The following is a 24,248-nucleotide window of genomic DNA, read 5'->3' as shown; positions in this document are numbered from 1 at the left end:
GGATGTGGATGATGGTGTTAATGATTCAGTATAATTTGAAGAGGGTGTAGGGGGATTGGATGAATTTGTAGTGGAGGAGATTTGGTTTATGGTCGGGGTGTTAAGGTGGTAGGGTTGTTGTTGGAGGGTAATAAAATTATCTAGCTCTGGGGAGATTCGGGGGGTGTCTGGAGAATGAGATGATTGGTCAGATTGGTATGAGGAGTAGGTTGGGGTAACTTGGGAAGCATAAGAGGGTGTCGGAGTGATTGGGTCAGGGTTATTTGACAATATGGGTTGAAAAGGAGGTTGAGAAAAATTAGAAGGGTTATGAAAATTATTGGATGGGGATGGTTCTGAGTCGGCAAATTCATCGGGGGTTTCAATATTCGGGTTATTTAGCTGTGAGATGGAGTATAAAACTGAAATATGTGAGTTAGTGTCGGAATTCATGCCTGATGTTACATTGCTAGATGGAAAATCGGGTGGCGGAAAAGCAAAAAGTGGTATGATTGGGATTGAAGAGGTAAGATTGGTTGGATGGGAATTTGATCGGTGTAGTGATCTAAGTTGGCGGCTCATCGTGGGCTAAAAAAATTATTATTTTGAGATTGAAAAGCGGTGGTATGGGGCTGTTCAATAATTTGTTCATAAGTATTATCATCTTGTGACTGGTGTGTCATTATATGTTGGACGGGACTTTGCGATGTATTGAGTCGAAAATTTGGATTATGTGTGATTGCTAACTGTCGAAAATTTCGTGGGACTAGGGATAGTGGATGGTTATTTGGTAGGGGTGGTAATTGTGGTGCCGTTGGCTGTGTGTCGACATTGTTATGTTCTTCGTCGTATGTATTTTGTCGTGTTGTTATTTTTGTGTTATATTCTTTTATTTGTGCGTCTAAAAGAATTTTGTTTATAGATGTAGAAAAGATTCCAAAAAATCCTGCAAAGAGTATGCGTGCTACGCTTGCTTGTCTGTTTACTTGTGTGTGTATAGCACATGTGTTGTAGATTCCTTTTAAGAGTGAGAAAAGAAATCCAATAAAGTTAAACATTGCGTATAAAATAGTCAATTTTTCTAAGATGTAATAGGGCCATCCTAGAAAATCTAGGATCTCATTTTTGAGTGTAACAAAGCTAAAAATGTTAATTGGTGATATATCTTGGGGACGGTATTTTTCGCCGTTTAGATATATATAATCTTTAATGTCTTTAAAATATCCGCTATAGTCTTGGGTGTAGATATCGGCAAATCCTGCGGTTTCTGCAAGTTTGCGTAAATTTTGGTCTATTGATTGTCTTTGTATAGTGTCCATTTGTGTTAATATTTCCTGGAATTGTTGTGTTCTAATGTGATGTTGAATATCTGATTTTGAGTATATTCCTATTGATTGTAAGTCTATATTTGGGTTTCGAGCGATAGCGCGAATGCTTTCTGGTGAAAATTTTTTGAGTGATTGCATTAATGTGGGATATGGAGTGAGAAGGTAATATTTATTTTCATCAGGGTTTAGTTGTACTACATTGTGGCTATTTTCTGATCCACATGGGACTGCGGTATCCCAGAAATAGGTTCTTCGTGAAAGTGTATCCACGAAATGTACTTTATTCTTATAAAAGATAGGGATTCTTTTATAACATCGTTTATCTTCAAAAACGTAGAGTGGTGATACTTTTTTGGTACAAGTATAAAACCATAAGATGTTTCCTTCGTAGTCTAAAAAATTTGATCTATTTCCTGATATTAAGTATCCTGCATAGGGTATTTTTAATACTGCTAGTGCAAGTGATTGTAATATTTGTGTTCGTTCTAATTCGCATAGTTGGTGTAGTGTTTCTAATTCGGAGAGTGACATTTCTTGAAAAATGCGGCTAATTGTATAGTCTAGTTTCATATCCAAATGAATATCATAGTGGATATTACCGAAATATGTAGTATTCATTAGTGATAATTCTTGTAAGCGTGTGCTTCTGGTGTCATAAGGTTTTAGATGTCCACCAGGTTGTCCGTTACTTTTTTCAAAATTAACTGGTATATAGGATGTTCCTTCGTTTAGAGGATGACCTGTGGCATATGGGTCGATTTTTACTTTTCCAGTGGTCATGTCGAATCCTTTTTCGTATTCAACTAATATTTCAGAGTATTGTGTTCTGTGAAGTGGATTCCTGTATTTACATGCAAGTTCTGTTTCTTGATATATTTGAAAACGTGTCAATTTATTTTCTATATTGTCTATGTTTCTAAAATCGGAACTTAGTTTGCGTGATGGATGGACTTGTTCATATGGAATTGATTGTATAAAATATTTTTCGTGAAATTTTATCATACGAGCGTGTATTTTTGCTACTTGAAATGTTGTACATGTATCTTCGGGGAACCAAACAATTGTTGCTTGTGTTCTTGTTGTAGGGTCGCAATATCCTTGATCATTTTTACAAGGTAGTCGGATTCCTTGATAGATCATTGTATTATCAGATAAATCTCGTGTGAGTTGTATTTTTTCGAGTTGTATTTTCCAATCGAAAAACATTATTTCTTGGTATCCTTTATTTTTCGTGTCTGCTTTGCAGTTTGATGGGTTATTTATACCAATGTGTGGTATCCAATGTTTATCATGTAGGTCATAGGTTAATCGTCCGTGTGCGCCGTTATACGGATATTTTTCGTCTAGTTTTATATGTCCTTGGTGTCTTTCAAGTTGTGATTGATGTACAGAGTCTGAAAAAACTTGAAAATTAACTAATTTTCTTTGGGAGTTTTTATTCTGTGTGATGTTTAGTCTAAGTAATTCATTTTTACAATCGTCGGGATTGAGATGTAAAAGACGTTCTATATTACTTTGATAGAATGATTCATGGTCAAGTCGGTTTTTGTTGCCGTTGGAGACTTGTGAACAATGTACTTTCTTTTCGGAAAATGTCGCTGTGAATTTATAACCTGTAACTGTTGTTGCTCGGGCTTTTGAATAGAGTGTTGCTATTACATCTGTGGTTTCTATAGCTTGTGGTTCTGTTTCACATTGTGATACTTGATTTATTGCATATTTGTGTAGTGTTTTTTGTTCATTTTCTTCGCAATCGTAATGTGTTACTAATAAATCTTGTGGTCCTGTACGAGGGGAAGGGTTTATGTTTTGATTTGAGGTTACTAGAAAAAGGAGTTGGAGAAAAATTAATAATTTTAGAATATACATGTGTATGATAATCCTGAGTATGGGTTATAAAATGTAATGTAGCCAATTGTGTTTTTGGTATATCTGTCGTATTTATATATTACTTCAGTAGTTATAAACGGTGGTGGTAGTGATTGAGCTGTTATGTTAGGTGGATTTAATGGGTAGGGATGTTGGGTAATGTTATTTAACTTAACTGTGATTTCAAACTTTAATTGTAAACTGTTTTGTTGGAGTATTTGAATATTGTGATCACGGATATCGTTGTGAATATCTTGGCGATATTGTAATCTATTAAGTGCCCAGTTATGAAGGCGGTTACTTTCTTGATGTTGTCCAAATAATGGTGGAGGTGCTGTGAATGTATTCCAATCTAGTCTTAAAGGAATATTTATTGATGATTGTTCTCGATATCTGGCGTCGAGATTATTTGGAAAATTTAAGTTAAAGGGTGGTGGTGAAAATTGGCTTATTGATGGTGTTGATGGTAGTGATAATGTTTCTGGTAGTGATGAGGATGTTGTTGTATCCGTAGAAATATCTATGGGGTCATTGACTAAATTTGGTTCACCTTGTGTAAATGAATGTGTAGTCCAATATGGAAATCGTGATGTTTGGTTTGGGGGGTTAAAAGGATTTTCACGTATTTGTTCAGATGTTGGTGTTGAACCTAAGTAGTCTGAGGGTAGACTTGAAGTGCTTCGTTGTGAAAAAAGTGTAGGAGTTTCTGGTGTGATGCCAGTGGTGTTTTCTGGAGTGGTTTGTGATGGGTATTGAGGTATATCAAAATGAACTCGGGGAGTTTGAAAATTTCTATTTCGTCGAGGATGTATAATTTGTCTATTTATTTCCGTTGTGTTTTGGTTTTGACTAAGGTTTCGTATTCTGCTTAGTTCTTGTGGTAGTGTTGGGTAAAGATTATATGTTGGTTCACTTAGGGATGCTTGTCGTTGAACTGGTTCTAGTGGTTCAGATAAACGAGCGTGCCGTTCTTCAAAAGTGTATGGATTGTCTTGAAAAGAAATTCGTGTAGATGTTTGAGGATTTTGAGTAGTTGAAGGTGGTGTTGGATTATCTTGGGATGATGTCGGTGAAGACTGATTCTGTGACTGTTGGGTAGCAATTTTTGATGGATTTTTGAATTGTTACTTTAGTGGGAAGGTTTATGTTTATTATAATATTCTTCCAAAAAAATAATTAGAAAAATTGTTGCTAGGGCAAATGTGATGATTGCTTTCTTTATACATTTACATATGGTCAAAATGAGGGATGATAAAAATGTTATGAAAATTACAAACAATAAAAAAATATCAGTTCTACTGAAAATTGTTCGTATCATTTAGACAAGTTGTTAAAATCGTACCTGTGGATATATTCAAGGGTTTTGGAAAGTTGGAGGAATAGTTCGAGTATTGTGTAGAAAATTAAAAAAATGTTACAAAAAATGATTAAGATTATTAGAAAAGATTCAAGTATATCAAAAAGAAATATTATAAAGGCTTCAAGTATTGAAAAAAAATGTTTAAAATTTATAAGTATTTGAGCAACTGTTTGAGAGAAAAGCATTTAAGAAATGATCTCTTGGTCGAATATTTTTTGCTGTTTGAGGCGATTTTCTAGTGTGGTCGAATTATTTATTAGTTTTTTGACAAGTGGGTTGAGTTTTGTAAAAAATTGTTGGGGGCAATTTTCATTGTGACTGGGAGGTCGTCTTTTTCTTTATTTTTGTTTGTCAAATGATCCGGGGTATGGTGAGATTTTTATACTTTAGGCTAATTAAAATCTTCATTTTGTTACTTTAGGCTAAGTTATCAAATTTGTTTTGGGGGTATTCGTGGTCTGAGTTGGGGAAATATTGTTGATCTTTGGGTTATTAGATAAGGGAGGGGTACGGTATTATGGTGATATTTATTTTAGCTGTCAAGTTGGAGTGGTTTGCTTATTTTTGACCTGGAGGTTGTAAAGTTATAGTTAGAGATGTGCCTGGAGTTCTAGATTATTCGTCTAATTGATCTTAGTTTGAGTTAGAGAAAGTGGCGGATTGGATGAATCCTATTGGTCTATTTTGAACTAGAATTATTGCGTGCTTGTGAGCATGTTATTTTGAAAAAATGAAATGAAAAATGTTACGGAGGTTTCAAGATTGTGAAGTATAAAATCTTAAAATTACTTTTTAAATTCTACTTTCTTTAATATTTTAGATTGAGGGATGAACATTTTGTAGTTTTTACGTGGTTGATTTCGGAGTCTTGATGTTTTTCTATGTTCTGATTTGTCTATTTCTTCTTGGGGTATTATTTGTTCTGTCATTTTTCTATTTTTTCTTGGTTTTGGAGGTTCTTTATGGTTTTGCGTATTGTTTTTGGTAGCGGTTGGTTTCGTGTTTTGATTTTCGGTGGGGTTATCATTTTGTTCTGTGTTTTTCAGATGTGGTTTATTTTGAATGATTTTTAATCCTGTGAAAGAATATAATTGAGTTAATTCGCGGAGTGCGTATTCTTTTGGGTAATAAGGTAATAGGTTGTTTCGATGTTGAACGATTTCTTTTTTGTTTGAGTCGGTAATTTTATATGTGACATCAGTGGGTTTTGCAATTATTTGGTAGGGTCCTTTTCGGAGGGGTTGTAATTTTTTAGAAATTCCTTTTTGAGTATTAAAATTAGGTATTAAAACAAATGTTCCAATTTTTAAATCGGAAGCTGGTGTAAAACGTGAATTGATTTGGTCATTTATGTTTTGTCTTTGTAATAACTTTTTCGTTATTTTTTGGTAAATTTCATTGTGTTTCTTATCTCTATTTAAAATCCATTCGGTGTGTGTACCGGAGGCTAGTTTAAGAATTTGTGGGTGATGAAAATGATCTTCATCGTGCGTATGTAGTGGGAGGTTATAACAAATTGAGTCTTTATTTGGTTGACAATAACCTTGTGCGTTTTTATGAGAATTTGCTGTAAACATTATTGGTTTGCGTGGCTTTTGGTTAAAAACCATTTCGTATGGTGACATTCCTAAAGTTGTCGTGATTTGTGAATTATATGCTAAGGGAAATAATTTTACATCTGCTGACCATTCGGTATATTTTGTATCATTTCCGTTGATGATACATCTAAGATATTCTTGTAGTGAACGGTTCATACCTTCGACTAAGCCGTTTGTCCAAGGTGCATGAGATGTACGTGGTTTGTGTTTAATGTTGTATAAATGACATAGTGTTATTATTTCATTATTTATGAATTCTGTGCCATTGTCTGTGACTAAAATTTCTGGTAGTCCGAATTTTGCTATCCAGTGTTCATAGAGTGTTGTGTAAGCGTAATAAGCGTTACAATGGGGTACTGGGTTAAGTGCTACATAATGTGTAAATGCGTCAACAATTACCATAATGTAGGAGTTTCCTTCTGATGAGGGTGAAATTGGTCCTTTAGTATCAAATGAGATACGATGATTAAAGTACAAACTTTGTCCTTTAAAATCTTGTTTTTGTGCTATTTGTTTTTGATTTGGGTAAGGTTTATTTAGTTGACATACTATACAGTCATTGCATAGTACTTTTATCCAGATTGGTGCATTTGGGAAGTAAAAATTTTGTATAAAATTTGAATATGTTTTTTCTGATCCAGAGTGTCCTTTAATATTTTGTGTATGTGAAATATTAAAAGCTATAAGAATCATACTTATAGGGAGACATGGAACTGTAGATTCATTCAGGTTATACTCTAAAAGGTCTGTATTTTCGTTAATTGTTGTGTTGTTAAATTTGCGAAAGTATCGGAGGAGTGTTTTGTTTCCTAGAATGGTTGAATCTGCTTTGATAGGTTTAGTTTTATATTTGTGCCATGATTTCAGTTGTCGAATTACTGGGTCAAGGTTTTGATATTGTTTCAGTGTTGAAATTGTAATTGTTTCTGTTGGGGGGAGAAAAATGTTTTCGATTTCTAATTTAGATAAGGGTATTGTATCAAGTGGGTCATGGAGGTCAAAAACTTGATTTATTGTGTATTTTGAATCATTTGTTTGTGGTCCTGATAAATTTATTTTATCAGTTAAATCTTCTTTTTCAATTAGTGGAAAATGGTCTTTTTTAGGTAGGTGTTGTTTTGTTCGTTTTTGTTGGGTGTTATTTTTTATCCATTGAGAATATGGGATTGGTTTGAAAGTTGATGTTCCAAGTAGGTCAACTTCATAATGATTATTTTGACAATCTAAATAAAGTGGGAAATGTTGTAAATTATTTATTTGTGATTGTTCAATATCAGTTTTTACTGCATATTTGCATTCTAATCGAGGTGATGTTTCGTTTTCTGCAAGGTAGAATTTTATATTTTTGGGTATTTCAACTGTTGTTTTTCGTGTAAGTAATTCAGGTGGTGTATTTCGACTTAAGGTGTCTGGTAATGCAAGATTTTTTCCTGCAGTCCAAACTATATGTAAGTTTGGGAATTTCATTAGAATTAGTTGAAATCTGTAAACTCGGTGGTTTGGGTTAGATTTCTGTGTGAAAAGAAAAATGATGGGTTTGTGGTCTGTGAATAAAACTGTTGGATGCTTTGATCCAAGTATCAGAAATTCATATTCTGTCAATGTATATATTATGGCTGTACATTCTCTCATTAGAGTTGAGAGTCGTAGCTCTGCTTGAGTGAATAATCGAGAATTTGCTGATATGAGGTTCATTTTATTTGTACCATTATGTGATTGTAATAGTGCTGCGCCGATGCCAAAGTTCGAAGCATCGCACATTGCATAAAATGGTTGATCAGGGTCTGGAATTGTGTTTGAAATTTGTTCAGTTAAAAGTTTCTTTATTTCTTCAAATCGTGTTTGATGTTCTGTATTCCATTCAAAATTATTTTGTTGTCTAAGGATGTTGTAAAATGGTCGTAGATATAATTGCATTTTATAAACATATTTACTTAAAAAGTTTAACATTCCAAGGAATTCTTGGATTTTCTTTTTATTTGTTGGTGGTTGAAGTTTTTGAATAGCGTCAATGCGTGATTTCAGTGGAGTTATTGTTTTTCTTTCTATGTTATGTCCTAAGAATTTAACTCTTGTCAAAAAGAAGTGTGATTTATCGGGGGCGGCCTTCAGATTTTCGTTCTGAAGTATTTGATGATATTTTTCTAAAACTTTGAACATTTCGTCTTTTGTTTGTGATTGCATAAAAACATCGTCTAGATAGGTGATTGCGTTTTTCTTGAGTATTAGTGGTCTAAAAATTTTGCTCATAAAAGCTGAAAATGCTGCTGGTCCTATGGATATTCCATAGAATAAGCGGTTAAATTCATATTGTTGGTTTCCGATAACAAATTGTGTTAAACGTCGTGATTGTTCATCTAGTGGCATTTGATTGTATGCACTATTCATATCGGCGGTTGTAAAGTATTTGCCGTTTATTTTTGTTAAAATAACTTGTATTGGTTCAATGGGCCAATTACATTTTGATTCATCTATGAGTGAATTGAGGTATCTAGCGTCGAGAACGATTTTTAATGATTCTCCTTTAGCTAGAATGATAACGGGGTTGATGAATGTGTTGCCTTTTGGTTGTTCTTCTTTATTAACTGGTGATATAATATTGTACTGTTCTAAAATATCGAGTAATCTGTTTACTTTATCATGTAAGTGAATTGGTACTTTACTTGCTCTCTGTTTTTTGAAAACTGCGTCTGGTTTTAATGGGAGATGTAGTGATGAACTGATTTTGCCAACATCGAATTTTGATGTTGCATAGACTGATGAATATTTAATTAGCTGTTTGGCTAATTTTTCGAATTCGTCTTGTGTTATTTGTGAATGTTGGAAATTAAACATTGTTAAAAATTTCTGTTGGTCCTCTGTGTAGTTACTTATGTTGAATGTAGGTTTGAAATATGGAGTTTTTGTGAAATAATCCGTATTTCTGTTTTCGTTACTTATTATATTATTTATAGATAATTCTTCATTAAGAATTGTAGATTGGCAAATATCTAGTAATTGGAGTATATTATTTACGCGATAGGCTTTTTCGTGTATTGGTGATATTGTAGCGTTGGTTTCACAGTATCCTAAAAGTCCTAAAGGTAATGTTACTTGGTAAGGTGTGTTGTTATATACATGTAAGGAAATAATATCTGAATTCGAATTTTTCAAATATTTTATTGATGAGATTGTGATTTTGAAAAATTTATGAATAGGTTTGAATTCAAAATCTGACATATAAAATTTTTGTTTGTTTTGTTCTTTATCATATTGGTGAACTTGTTTGATTGAAAAATTATATATGTTTCCTGATAGTGGTTTCAGGTGTTTTCTTTGTTGGTTATATATTGGATAAAATTTTGAAAAGAATGGTGGTTGTTTGTTTAATCTTTGAAAAAATGTTAGGGATGTTTCTTTTGTTTTTGTATATTTATCTTTGATTAATATTTTACTATTTAGGATGTTAATTGTTGGTATATACTTCGAAATAAATGGTATTCCAATGATATTATATTTAATATCAGTGATATGGAATATTTGTTTAAATGGCTTGTTTAGAATTTTACTTTGCTCCATTGTTCTGGTAGGGAGGAGAAATAATTGGATTTTTCCGTAGTTTATCAATGTTGATCCTTGTGCTGTTGCTAACTTACTGGAGGTTTCAAGAGGTGTTAGCTTTGGATGTAAAGTTTTTATTTCATTCCATGTGGGAATGTTTATTATGTTTGATTCTGCTCCTGAATCAATTAAAAAATCTATTTCAAGGTCTGGTGGTTGAAATTCTTTATTTCTTGGGCTTTCTAAGAGAAATGGTATTGTCCAAATTTTTTCTTTGGGTTGTTCTTTTTGTATATTTTGATAAATGTGGTTTGTATTCAAGCATTTTGTTTTGGTATTTTTATTGGTTTGATCTGTAGTGTTAATCTCGTTTGTTTCTTGCGTCGTTGGTGTGGAATTTATGGGTGTAGTGTAATAATTTTGAAGAAATTCTGATTGATTTTCATATATGTGTGATGAAAAGGGTTGTTCATATATGACAGATTCATAGTCATTTTCGACTTTTATCATATTGATAGAAAGAGTGTTTTCAGTATCACTTTCTGAATCTGATGATGTACAGTTTATTTGATTGAGTTGTAACGTATCAGTTACTGTGTCATCAATACCTGGAGGGTCTGATGTTGTTTCTGGATTTGACTGTACTTGATTAATTTGTCTTTGATGTTTAGGTGTACTACTTCTGTGGCGATTATTAGAATGATTATAGTTATTATTATTCCGGTGTGGTGATTGGGAATAATTTCTATAACGATTATTATAACTTGAGTGTCGATTTTGTGAATTATTTCGTGATCTGTTTTGGTAATTATTGTTTGGTCTGTTATAGTTCGATCTATTATATGAGTTATTCCTTGATCGATTGTTCGGGTAATTCTGGTTTCGGTTGTTTGAATAACTTCTATTTCGATTATAGGAGTAGTTTCTATTCCTATTGTATGATGAATTTCGTGATTGATTGTTTGGATAGTAGTTATTTCTTGATTGGGAATTAGATCTAGAAACAAATCGTTGTGTATTTGAATTTGATCTGGAGTAGTTATTTCTACTATTTGGTCTATTGTAGTGATTTTGTGATGAATTATACGTGTTTCTTCGTTCTGGTGATCTTCCTCTATAACTTGAGTTATATGGGGATTGATTTCTTGTATAATTTGTATTGTTCGGGAGTGGTTTTCCTGAACTGTTGTTGCTGTGAACTGTTTTGTTCGGTAAATTTTGATCTTTTTTCATGTATTGATAGAATGATTTATTTGGTTCTTTGTATTTTTGAGGTTTATTTTGACTATCTTGCTGCTTTTGTCTACATTCGGAAATACTATGTCCGTATCGTCGGCAATAATTACACCATTTTTTGAAAGATGGTTTGCCTTTAAAGTTCGGGTTCTTTTCGTAAATATTGAGTATTTCAGTGATTTTTTCAACGAGGTCTGTTTCTGATTCCTGTATATTATTAATATTAGTGGGAGTCGTTTCAATTTTGTTAACGTATTGTAATTTCAGATTTTCCGTTTCTTCTAGTTTCATCGTGATTTCTGCTTGTTCTAATTTGTCTACTAGTTTTCGAAAATCTAAATCGGGTTCTCGAATTGAAGAAGGATGGGATGCTCTCTTTTTTATTGCTATTTTCCTTAATTGTGGTGTTAAGGTCATCATTAAGATTTCTGTCATCTTTGTGTTTTTATAGTCATGTGTATTTAGTGAGTATGCTTTTCGAACTAGTGTTTCGATTCGTACTGCTATTTGCTTGATGGTTTCGTTTGGTAATCTGCGAATTTCATTACATAAAACTCTTTGTTGTTGTTTGTTTCTTTCGGAGTCAAACATTTTTGAAAATTCTTGTGTAAATCTTTTCCAGTTTGATTTTATTTCTAGAGGTAGTACTGAAAACCATTTTTGGGCTGCGCCATCTAAGGTTGTTTGTATCAACGCTGTGCGTCGATGTATCCAGTTTTGATGTAGTGGCGTATTAATTGGTTCAGGTCCTATATTTAAAATCAGGTTTGCTGTTACTGCATTTAAATAATCTTCTACAGAGTATTCAGGGTCTGTTCCTGTGAAAACCATTAAAGGTTTGTTTGATGTTATTGATGATCCACCCATTAGGTATGGATTCATTGTCATTTGTAATGATTCTGCTGCATTTGGCATTTGAGAAAAATTTGAAAGTTGGTTTCTTGTTATTTCATGTTGTTGAAGATAATATGGGAGTGGTATTTCATTTTGCATTTGTGATGGTTGATACGAGTGTGCAGTCATTGGATTTTGTTGTTGAATTGGTTGAAAAGATTGTGTATTAATTGGATTTTGTTGTTGAATTGGTTGTTGATGTTGTGCATCTATTGATTGTGGAGAAAAATTTCTATGATTTATACGTGTTTTCTGTATTCCTTGTCTACGATATTCTTGAGTATTTGGTGCAAATATATCTGGTTGTAAGAAATCGTCATCTGAGGATAAATAATCCATTTGATAAGATGTTTGTTTTTTATTTTTATTCTGTTGAAAAAATGGGTAATTTTCACTGCGATCCTGTGGAGGATTTGGTTGAAAATTTTTGGAATTATATTGGGCCGTTGGGTTATCCCAGTTTCGAGGTTTTGTATATTGATTAAAATTCCTTTGTGGTTGATAATTTGTTTTTGATGGATGTGTATAATTATAATTATGGTCTGCAAAGTTGTTTTTAGTGAATGTTTTGCGTGTTTTTGATGGTATTGTCATGGGTCTGTATGTTTGGTAATCCATATGGGAATATTTTGGAGCAACCGAAGGTTTAACGGTTGATTGTAAGGTTACCTGTGTTTGTGAAGGATTTGTATTTCTTGGTGTTGTTAAATTTGGGCGTATTGGTGAAATACTTTGTTGTGTAGTTGTTGTGTGTACAATTTCTTCATTTATGAAGTGTGATGGTGTCTGGATATCTTGTTGAGTAAGATTCCTAGTTCCATTGAGGTTTTCGTTGTGTATGACTGTCGAGTTTAAACTATTATTTTGTGTATCGGGTAAAAATGTATTATAGTTTAATGGTGTTGCATCAATTGTTAATGGTATTACTCTTACATAATCTCTTATGTAAGATATTGTACCTATTGCTTGACTTGAGATTGATTGTGGAAAGCTTATAAATGCGGGATGAGACCATTCGGGGTCCCAAACATAATCTGATTGTTCTGTGATAGCGGTATCATCGTTCGAATTTTGGGGTCTAAAATTTTTTCTTGCTTGTGCAATTAAATCAATATTGTGTGTGAAATAATCTATTATGAACCATGCTAAAATTTTTTGTAGATCGTGTTTGGTATGTTGTGAAACGTCATCTTTCGTGAAATTTTCTTTAATGATGTTTAAATAACTAGAGAGTAGTGTAATTTCATGTCGTACTTTCAAATGTTTAGATGTTTCTGTCGGTGAGACATTTGTTAGTGGGATTTCGTTTTCTAATATCGAAATATAACTATATATTATTGCGAAAACTTCATTGGTGAATATGGAGTTTGCTCTTTGTGAGTTATGATATTGGATGCTTTTTATATATTCTGAAAAAACTTTTGAAAATTCTAAATCAAGATCGTCTGTTTGAATAGTATATGTTCTATTATTATGGTTTGGGGAAGTGAATTCTATGGAGTAGATTCCATACTGTTGTGTTATGTTGCATATATCTTTTAGATAGTGATCTATGATTTGTCTTTTGATTTTTACATCGGGGAACTCTGTTTTACATGGACTGATTCCGGGTTCAAATAAATTTACGAGTAAATTTTGACAAAATATGTGTTGTCCTCTATCAGTATCTGCGTCTACTATAAAAGGAAAGATTTCATCGTCATCTGGAGTTTCGTCACCTGGGGTGTGTGTTGAACTCATTTTTTCGTTCGATGACTGTTAATATGTAATTATTAATGTGTCGAATTGGTTGATTCCAATTGTATAGATGTACTGGTTTGTGTTTATACTGTTTTTTTATTCTTCTTTTTCCTCTTTGTGATGAATTTGAAGTTGTTTCTGAGTCAGAAAAATATAATTGATCGTGTTGTGGGTAATTTTTATCTATTGATTCTTTTAATTTGTAAAGTTCGTCTAAACTGTTGGTTTCTGATTCTGAAAATGCGTTTCGATTTTTTGAAAATCTTTTTCGTGTTATTTGTCTTTGTTTAGTTATTATTTTCCTCTTTAGTGTTTGTCGTTTTGTGCGAATGTATCCAACTGTTTGTGTATGAGGTGTGATTACAAGGTCGTATTTTTTGTTATCTATTTCACAATTGTGTAAAATGATTGTTTGTTTATTTCCTAGGTTTTTAAATGACATAAGGTTTAGAATGACGGATGCAAAAAGTTGTTAAATGATTTCTATTTTCTTAAACTGTTAGTTCTTACGATTTTTTGGTTAGCTTAACCTGGGTCTATTTGTTCAGGGTTGGAGAGAAAAGTATATCGATTCCGAAGAATGATTTTTACTTTCTCGTGGCTAGTATAAGCTAAGGTGTTAACTTACTTAATCTTACTTAGGGGTAGTGATTGTGTTCAAGGGTTGGAGAATAGTAAATCGATCCACAAGGTTCAGGTATAATTAGAACGCGAGTAGTTCGTTAGATACTATTTTAAACTTACTAAGTCTAAGATTTATCCTGGGTCTGGTAAGAGGGGGGGTCAAGTGAAGGATGAATAACCGAAGTTCTTCACTGTTTATCCTAATTTGAATGATTAGTTTTGTTTAAAAATTTCTATTAGTCTTGGGTCTTTAGAAAGGGTTGGGTAGTGAATCGACGTTTGAGGTCGTTAGACACTAATTAAGTGGGTGGGGGAGAACAAAATTGTTCTGTTTGATCCAAGGATAAGCCTTGATGATCAAATTTGAGATTTTAATTAAGTAGAAAATGATTCAAGATCCAAGGATAAGCCTTGATGATCTGGTTTGAAAATTAAGTGAATTTAAGTTTTAATAAAGTTTTAAATGTGTGTAAAGGAAAGATTTAGTGTTTTGATGATGTTAGTGGGTTTATGATTGCTGTTATGTTTTAGGTGATGAAGCTGGAACAACAGGATGATTTATGATTACTAACCATTTATTGTCATGCTACTAATTTTTATTTTTGTTTTCCAATAAATATTTTTCAAACATGTTTTGTATAATACTGCAGAGTTTTAGGGAAACGATCTTAGATCTTTTTATCAATCGTTATTGTATAATATTAATTTTGTTTAGCGCCTGAAATGATTTTGAAGATTAACTTCAAGGTTTTATGTTTGCAAATGGAAATCTAAATTCATTGCAAGTAGTATTCGAAATATAAAAGTTTGTTCTGGCTTTTGCCGAACTATCATATAAATATACGGCAAGTTTCTACTTTGTCGTATGTCGTCTTTGGTTCGAGGTCTTCTTCCAATTCCGGGTAGTTCTATTATGGTTCGGAATATTGGCTCTGATCTATTGAGTCGGAGAGACATTTCAATTAAATTATTGTCGTATAACATTTTGTAAATGTTTTTGTCTAATTTCTAATCTAATTTTGGTTAATTCTAATCTAGTAAGGTCTTGTTCGAGACTTATGGTCGCACCAGATGAGTTATGACCGAAGTGTAACTCATAGAGTAATTTCGGATAGGGTACACCGTCTGCTCGTCACGCTATCTTATTTTCGGCCGGATAGATTCGTGCAACTTCTTAGTCTAATACCGATCCTAATCTTACTCTTATACTATCTAGTCTCAGGTTGTTTAACTAGTCTCTGCTAGGCTCAATAGATCTAGGGTATACTGGTTTATTGCGGCTGCTGAAGTGCTCGGGAGAGTCCAACTAATTTCTAAGTTAAATTCAAATCTCTCTGGTGCTGAAATTACAAGTAACTTCAGCACTTACAAATAAGTGGGTTGTTAGTTAGATGGATCATGATTGGTTAATATTAAATACTTTACATTGGTAAAACATTTAATTTATCCAATCATAAAATATAGTTTAGATCAGGTTCCATTTTTCTGCAAAACGAATTGAGGATTTTTCCAACAAAAATTTTAACCAGCTAAGTTTTGGTTTTTCGGAAACTCCAATTATTGTTTTATTTTTTATTTTTTTATTCATATCATTATCGGGGTGTTATTGTGTCTAAGAGGAAGAAACATTTTCCAACTAAGAGCCCACAAAAAGAAATAAAACTTGTTTCTGTGTGAGAAAAAGTCATTGTCTACTCATATTAACAGTCAAATCTAAAAAAAAGTGACTTTTAATTTTTTAAATTATTCGTTGGGCGAGACAAATGATCAAAAAAATTTTAGAAAATGGTCAATTACTAAACAAAAACCTAAACAAAAACGAAACAACAAAAAAGAAAGCAAAAATCTGTTCGCTTGGTTATTTCGGTTGCAGAAATCAATCGCTCAATTTTGCCCCATTATTTTTTAAGCGAATTGCAAATCATCCATCATTCTTTAGTTGAGTAGTACAAATCTTGAAAAGCAAACAATTTAACTTCAATGTTTTGCACGGAGTGGTTAATCGACACACTTGCTCAAACTCAGATCATTATTTCAATTATCTGGAAAATTTTTAAATAGGACGCAAGCTTACGGCCTAATAAGTGCCCTGTATGGATTTTGAATGATTTTTTCTAAATCAATTTGATGGTCTTTCTTCAATCCAATTGTTAAAGTTTTTAAATTATATCTTCTATAAAAAATTTCTTTCATGTTTTTTTCCTACACTTGCAAACTTGTTTTATATAAAAGTATGCGACAACAAATGTTTTACAGACAAAACCAGGTGGACATTCATTTTAAACTAACATAATGAGAGAAAAATTTTTCTGCAATATTGCTTGAAAATTTTTGTAAAAATTTTTCTTGTTTTTTTCTTACACTTGAAAACTTGTTTTATATAAAAGTATGCGACAACATTTATTTACAGACAATACCAGCTGGACATCCTTTTTTAAACTAACATAATGAGAGAAAAGTTTTTCTGCAATATTGTTTGAACATTTTTAAATCAAGAAAATTAACCAGACAAGCATTTGTCTTTAGACAGCTCCCTTAATTTTTTTGTTCGGATAATTTTATTAATTTCATAATCGACTTATTATTGAGACTAAGAAGAAGAAACATTACCCAGCCATTAGCCCACAAAAAGAAGTAAATTTTTGTTTGTGTGCGAAAAAGATTAATGTGCTACTCATCTCGTTCGTCGAATCCAAAATAAATTGACTTCGCATTTACATATTTAATCGTTAGGCAAAAAATATGATCTTAAAAATTTTGAAAAAAGGTCAATTATTAAACGAAAACCAAAAAAAAAACGAAACAACAAAAAAGAAATCAAAAATATGTTTCGGTAACAAAAAATCAATCGCTCAATTTTGTCCCATTATTTTTTCAGCGAATTGCCAATCATCCATCAATCTTTAGTTGAGTAGTTCAAATCTTGAAAAGCAAACAATTTAACTTCAATGTTTTGCACGGAGTGGTTAATCGACTCACTTGCTCAACCTCAGATCATTGTTTCAATTATATGGAAAACTCTTAAATTGGACCCAAGCTTACGGCCCAATAAGTGCCCTGTATGGATTTTGAATTTTTTTTTAAAATTAATTTGATGGTCTTTCTTCAATCCAAATGTTAACGTTTTTAAATTATATCTCCTATAAAAAATTTTTTTCTTGTTTTTTTTTGCACTTGCAAACTTTTTTACAGACAGTACCAGGTGAACATTTTTTTTAAACTAACATAAAGAGAGAAAAATTTTTCTGCAATATAGCTTGAAAATTTTTAAATCAAGAAAATTAACCAGACAAGCATTTGTCTTTAAAAAGCTCCAATCATTTTTTTTGTTAGGATAATATTGTTAATTTCATAATCAGTTCATTATTAGGACTAAGCAGAAGAAACTCTTTCATGCCATTAGCCCACAAAAAGAAGTAAATTTTTGTTTGTGTGAGAAAAAAGTTGTTGTGCTACTCCTCTCGTTCGTCGAAACCAAAATAAATTGACTTCGCTTTTACTACAAATTTATTCGTTAGGCAAAAAATATGATCTAAGACATTTTGGAAAATGGTCAATTATTAAACGAAAACCTAAAAAAAAAAACAACAAAAAGAGAGCAAAAATATGTTTCGGTAGCAAAATCAATCGCTCAATTTCGTCCCTTTTTTTTCAGCGAATTGCAAAACATCCATCATTCTTTAGTTGAGTAGTACAAACCTCGAAAAGCAAACAATTTAACTTCAATGTTTTGCACGGAGTGGTTAATTGACACAATTGCTCAAACTCAGTTCATTATTTCAATTATCTGGAAAATTTTTAAATAGGACGCAAGCTTACGGCCTAATAAGTGCCCTGTATGGATTTTGAATAATTTTTTCTAAATCAATTTGATGGTCTTTCTTCAATCCAATTGTTAAAGTTTTTAAATTATATCTTCTATAAAAAATTTCTTTCATGTTTTTTTCCTACACTTGCAAACTTGTTTTATATAAAATCATGCGACAACAAGATTTTTATAGACAAAACCAGGTGGACATTCTTTTTAAACTAACATAATGAGAGAAAAATTTTTCTGCAATATTGCTTGAAAATTTTTGTATCAAAAAAATTAACCAGACAAGCATTTGTCTTTAGTCAGCTCCATTCATTTTTTTTTGTTCGGATAATTTTAATAATTTCATAATGGGCTTATTACGGAGACTAAGAAGAAGAAGAAACATTACCCAGCCATTAGCCCACAAAAAGAAGTAAATTTTTGTTTGTGTGAGAAAAATATTAATGTGCTACTCCTCTCGTTCGTCGAATCCAAAATAAATTGACTTCGCATTTACATATTTAATTGTTAGGCAAAAAATATGAGCTTAAAAATTTTGAAAAATGGTCAATTATTAAACGAAAACCAAAAAAAAAAAAAAAAGCAAAAATATGTTTCGGTAACAAAAATCAATCGCTCAATTTTGTCCCATTATTTTTTCAGCGAATTGCAAAACATCCATCATTCTTTAGTTGAGTAGTACAAATCTCGAAAAGCGAACAATTTAACTTCATTGTTTTGCACGGAGTGATTAAGTGACACAATTGCTCAAACTCAGATCATTGTTTAAATTATCTGGAAAAGTTTTAAATAGGACGCAAGCTTACGGCCCAATAAGTGCCCTGTATGGATTTTGAATTTTTTTTAAAATTAATTTGATGGTTTTTCTTCAATCCAAATGTTAATGTTTTTAAATTATATCTCCTATAAAAAAATTTATTTCTTGTTTTTTTCTTGCACTTGCAATTTTTTTACAGACAGTACCAGGTGAACATTTTTTTTAAACTAACATAAAGAGAGAAAAATTTTTCTGCAATATAGCTTGAAAATTTTTAAATCAAAAAAATTAACCAGATAAGCATTTGTCTTTAGACAGCTGCATTCATTTTTTTGTTCGGATAGTTTTTTTAATTTCATAATCGGCTTATTATTGAGACCAAGAAGAAGAAACAATACTCAGCCATTAGCCAACAAAAAGATGTAAATTTTTGTGTTTGTGTGAGAAAAAGATTATTGTGCTACTCCTCTCGCTCGCCGAATCCAAAAAAAAATTGACTTCGCATTTACATATTTATTCGTTGATCTAAAAATTTTTGAAAAATGGTCAATTAAAAAACGAAACCCTAACAAAACGAATCAACAAAAAAGAAAGCAAAAGTTTTTTTCGGTAGCAAAAATCAATCGCTCAATTTTGTCTCATTATTTTTTCAGCGAATTGCAAATCATCCATCATTCTTTAGTTGAATAGTACAAATCTTAAAAAGCAAACAAGTTAACTTCAATGTTTTGCACGGATTGGTTAATCGACACACTTGCTCAAACTCAGATCATTGTTTCAATTATATGGAAAACTTTTAAATAGGACGCAAGCTTACGGCCCAATAAGTGCCTTGTATGGATTTTGAATGATTTTTTAAATTAATTTGATGGTCTTTCTTCAATCCAAATGTTAAAGTTTTTAAATTATATCTCCTTTAAAAAGTTTTTTTCTTGTTTTTTTTCAAACTTGCGAACTTGTTTTAAATAAAAGTATGCGACAACAAATTCTTTACAGACAGTACCAGGTGAACATTCTTTTTTAAACTAAAACAATGAGAGAAAGGTTTTTCTGCAAATTTTTAAATCAAGAAAATTAACCAGATAAGCATTTGTCTTTAGACAGCTCCATTCATTTTTTTTTTCGAATAATTTTATTAATTTCATAATCGGCTTTTTATTGAGACCAAGAAGAAGAAACATTACCCAGCTACTAGCCCACAAAAAGAAGTAAGTTTTTGTTTGTGTGAGAAAAAGGTTATTGTGCTACTCCTCTCGTTCGTCAAATCCTAAATAAAATGACTTAAAATATTCGTTATGTGGCAAACAGGATCTAGAATATTTAAAAATATTCTATTAGTATACAAAAAAAAACGAAACAAGAAAAGAAGAAAATAAAAGTCCAGAAAATGTGGTGAAAAACTTTAAATGTTGCAGCTCACTCCTTGTAATTGATTAGAAAGGGGTAGATCTCTGAATTCTCGAAAGAAGGCGGATATATATTCAGAAAACATGAAAAAAATTATCGACCTGTTTTTAGGTGGACCAATTTGATGTTCTAGCTCCCAGAACATAAGAAAAACCCTATTTTGGCAAAATTCTCTGCATCGCAGGCAAATTTTTTGATATTAAACTGGTAAAAAAAAATGTCGTTGTGGGAATTTTTGGCTCATTTTTGACAAAAAAAGTTCGTGTTCTTTCGGCCGCGCTCCCCTTCGAAATTAAAAACAATTTAGTGTTAATTGCCGAAAAGTAACATCAGACGATAAAATATACTTTTTCAAAATTAGTTGAAGATTTTTCAATCAAAAACTTTAACAAAAATTTTTTTTTTTTAGAAACTCCAATTATTCCTTTTTTTTGTTGAATTTTTTATGAACATCACTATCAGGGCATTATTACTGTGACTGAGAGAAAGAAACATTATCCACCCAATAGCCCACAAAAAGAAATTAAATTTGTTTCTGTGTGAAAAAAAAGACATTGTGCTACTCTTTTAAATTGTCTTAGTCAAAACAAAATGACTTTGATTTTATTTATTTTCCTGTTGGGCAAAAAATATGATCTAAAAAACTTTTAAAAACAATCAATATTAAACAAAAAACTAAACGAAACAAAAAACGAAAATAAAAGCTGTTCACTTGGTTATTTTGGTTGTAGAAACCAATCACTCAGTTAGCCCAGCTAATTTTTAAGCGAGCTGCACATCATCTATCGTTCTTTAGTTGAGTAGTAACAATCTTGAAACAGCAAATAATTTAACTTCAAAGTTTCGCACGGAATTGTTAATCGACACATATACTCAAACTCAGAGCATGGTTTCAACTCATAAAAATTACGCAAGTTTACAACCCAATAGGTGCACTTTGTGAATTTTTATTGAGTTTTTCTTATCAATTTGATGGTCTTTCTGCAATCCAAATTTCAAGGGTTCTAAACTAGAATTTCCATGAAAATGTTTAATGTTGTTTTTTTTTCTCCTAATTTTACAAGTCTTTTTAAAAAAGTATGCAACATCAAAATCTGAACAAACAGTACCAGTTAGACACGGTTTTAAATCTAATTTTGTGGGAGAAAGATTTTTCTGCAAAATTAAATGAAAAAATATTCAATTTTGCCTAATTAACTTTACAGCGAATTGCAAATCTTCCACAAATCTTTAATTGAGTAGTAAAATACAATTTTGCCCAATTAACTTTCCAGCAAACTGCAAATTATCCACAATTCTTTAGTTTAGTAGTAAAATCTTGAAAAAGCAGATATGTCAGCTTCAATGTTTCGCACGGGCTGGTTAATTGACACACATGCTCAATTTCAGGTCATTGTTTCAATTTTATAAAACAGTCATAAAGATGACGCTAGATGATGACCCAATAAGCATCCTCTATGGATTTTGATTGAGTCAATTTGATGGTCTTTCTTCAATCTAAATTCTATTGTTACAAATTGAATCTCTTAAAATTTTAATGATGATTTTTTTAAAATGCAATTTTTTTTTCAAAGTGTGCTACAACAAATTTTGTACAAAAAAAACCAGATAAACATTTTTTAATTAACATCAAAAGAAAAGTTTTTTTCAATATTGTTTGAAGATTTTTAATCAAAATTTTAATAAGAAATTTTTTTGTCTCTTAGAAATTCCTTTTAATCCTTATTATTGTTGCTTTTTAAAACTCATAATCATTGTATTATCGTTACTTGAAAGGAAGAATCATTATCCGCCTAATAGCCGACAAAAAGAAATAAAATTTGAGTCTCCGGGAGAAAAAAGTCCTTGTGCTACTCCTTTTAATCGTCTTATCAAAAACAAAATGACTTTTGTTTCAATTTTTTGTTGGGCAAAAGTTTGTATAATTTTTTTTTAAAATGACCAATTATTAAACAAAAACGAAACAACAAAAAGGAAAGCGAAAATCTGTTTGTTTGGTTATTTTGGCTGCAAAAATCAATCACTCCATTTTGCCCAACTAGTTTTTCAACGAACTGCAAATCATCCATCATTCCTTAGTTCAGTAGTTAAAATCTTGAAACAGCAAACAATTCAACTTCAATGTTTTGCACGGAGTGGTTAATCGACGCACTTACTCAAACTCAGATCATTGTTTCAACTATATGGAAAATTTTTAAATAGGGCCCAATAGGTGCCCTCTATGGATTTTGAATAATTTTCTTTTATCATTTTGATGGTTTTTCTTGAATCCAAATCTTCAAGTTTTGAGTTATATCTTCTATAAAAAGTTTCTTTCTTGTTTTTTTTCCTACACTTGCAAACTTGTTCAATGTAAATGTATGTGATAACAAGTTTTGTACAAACAGTACCTGATAGACATTGTTTTTAAACTAACATCGTGAGCGAAAGGTTTTTCTGCATGAAGTTTGAAGATTTTTCAATCAAAAAACTAACCAGATATGCGTTTGTCTTAAGGAAGCTCCATTCATTGTTTTTTTTTTGTGAGAGCTTTTTTTATTAATTTCATAATCGGGGTATTAGGTATTATTGTGACTATGAAAAAGAAACCTTACACAGCCATTAGCCCACAAGAAGAAAATTTTTTGTTTGCGCGAGAAAAAAGTTATTGTGCTACTTCTCTCATTCGTCGAATCCAATTTAAAATGACTTCGCAATTACATTATTATTCGTTTTGTAGAAAGCTTGATAAAAACAAAAACAATGGTCTACTACTAAACCAAAAACGATAAAAAATAGGAAACTAAAGTCTAAAAGTCGGGTCGGAAAACTATAAGTGCTGTTTTACTTCCTGTAAATGATTAGAAAAGGGGCGGATAATTACCTGAAAATTTTGATAAAATTGTCAACTTCTTTTAGGTCGACTAAATTGGTTTTTCCAGCTCTCAGAACAAAAGAAAGACCCTCTTTTGGCAAAATTTGGCTAATTTTAGGGTTGGTCACCGAATTTGGATGTAAAAAATAATATTAAAGGGGACCCTTTGGTTAGCGAGGAGGTCGAATCCCTGAGGAAAGTGTTTTTTTTTCGCAGGTGGCTCAAATTGATTTTACGCGAACGCGCTCTCTAAACATTTTAAAAACCGCGCGCTCTTCTTCAAAATTAGTAAATAATTGCGCAAAAGGGGCCTTAAGAAAGTTATAGGGATGGTCAGCCAAAAATTGGCTCATAAAATACTACCAAAGGTGGACCCTTTGGTGGTTGGTGAGAGGGTCGCATCTGCCGCAAAAAAATTAAATCGAGGGAAAAAGAATGAGTTTTTTCTAGTAATAGTACACCAGGATAACACAGGATACTAACAAAGAGCAAAAATAGACGCATTAAGTTTTTCAACGAATGGCAGCCTATCAATTAGGGGCATCTTATGAAAAAAAATCCTAAGAGAGCTGTTTACAAATTGCTTTGTAGAATAATAGGCCACTTTTTTCTTCAAACAAGCTCCAAAATTATCAAAAAACTTTGCTCCTCTTGTTGCCAATAAAATCAAATTTTATGTTGATTCAAGCTAAAGGTCCATTTTGTTCAATTTTTTTCCAAAATTTTTCTTCCGAGGAAACCAATCAAAAAAATGGCTTTGAACAAGCTAGGAAAATTTCTCTTTTTCGTAAACTGCATTTCGTAAACCAAAACACTGCATCATCTCAAAGAAATTTCCACCAACAAATGATAAACTTTCGAGGAAATTTGTTTGTAATAGAAACTTTCCACTCAAAACCAGTATAAATTTAGGATACAAAAGTTGAAATAAAACACAGTTTGAAGTTTTCGAATACCAGCAGATAGTCAAGTTAATTCGAACATTTATTTCGATAATGTTTTTTTTTGATAACCACATGCTATAATACTTCAGTAAATCGAAAATAAAGTAAAACAAGACTGCTCCTATGAGGGCAAGCCCTAAATGTTCCGACTGCTATTTAAGCTCTGTGGAATACCGTTAGCTTTTAAAAAGGTAATAACAATTGAAAAAAGAATGTTTCTATTTTTTTCACACACGCTAAATAAAGTATTAAATGATAATTTTTTCATACAGCAAAGTTATGAATAGACCAAGAAGCTTGC

Source organism: Symsagittifera roscoffensis, chromosome 6 (assembly GCF_963678635.1).
Source record: "Symsagittifera roscoffensis chromosome 6, txSymRosc1.1, whole genome shotgun sequence".
NCBI classification, from domain to species: Eukaryota; Metazoa; Xenacoelomorpha; order Acoela; family Convolutidae; genus Symsagittifera; species Symsagittifera roscoffensis.
This window is presented reverse-complemented; position numbering follows the sequence as displayed.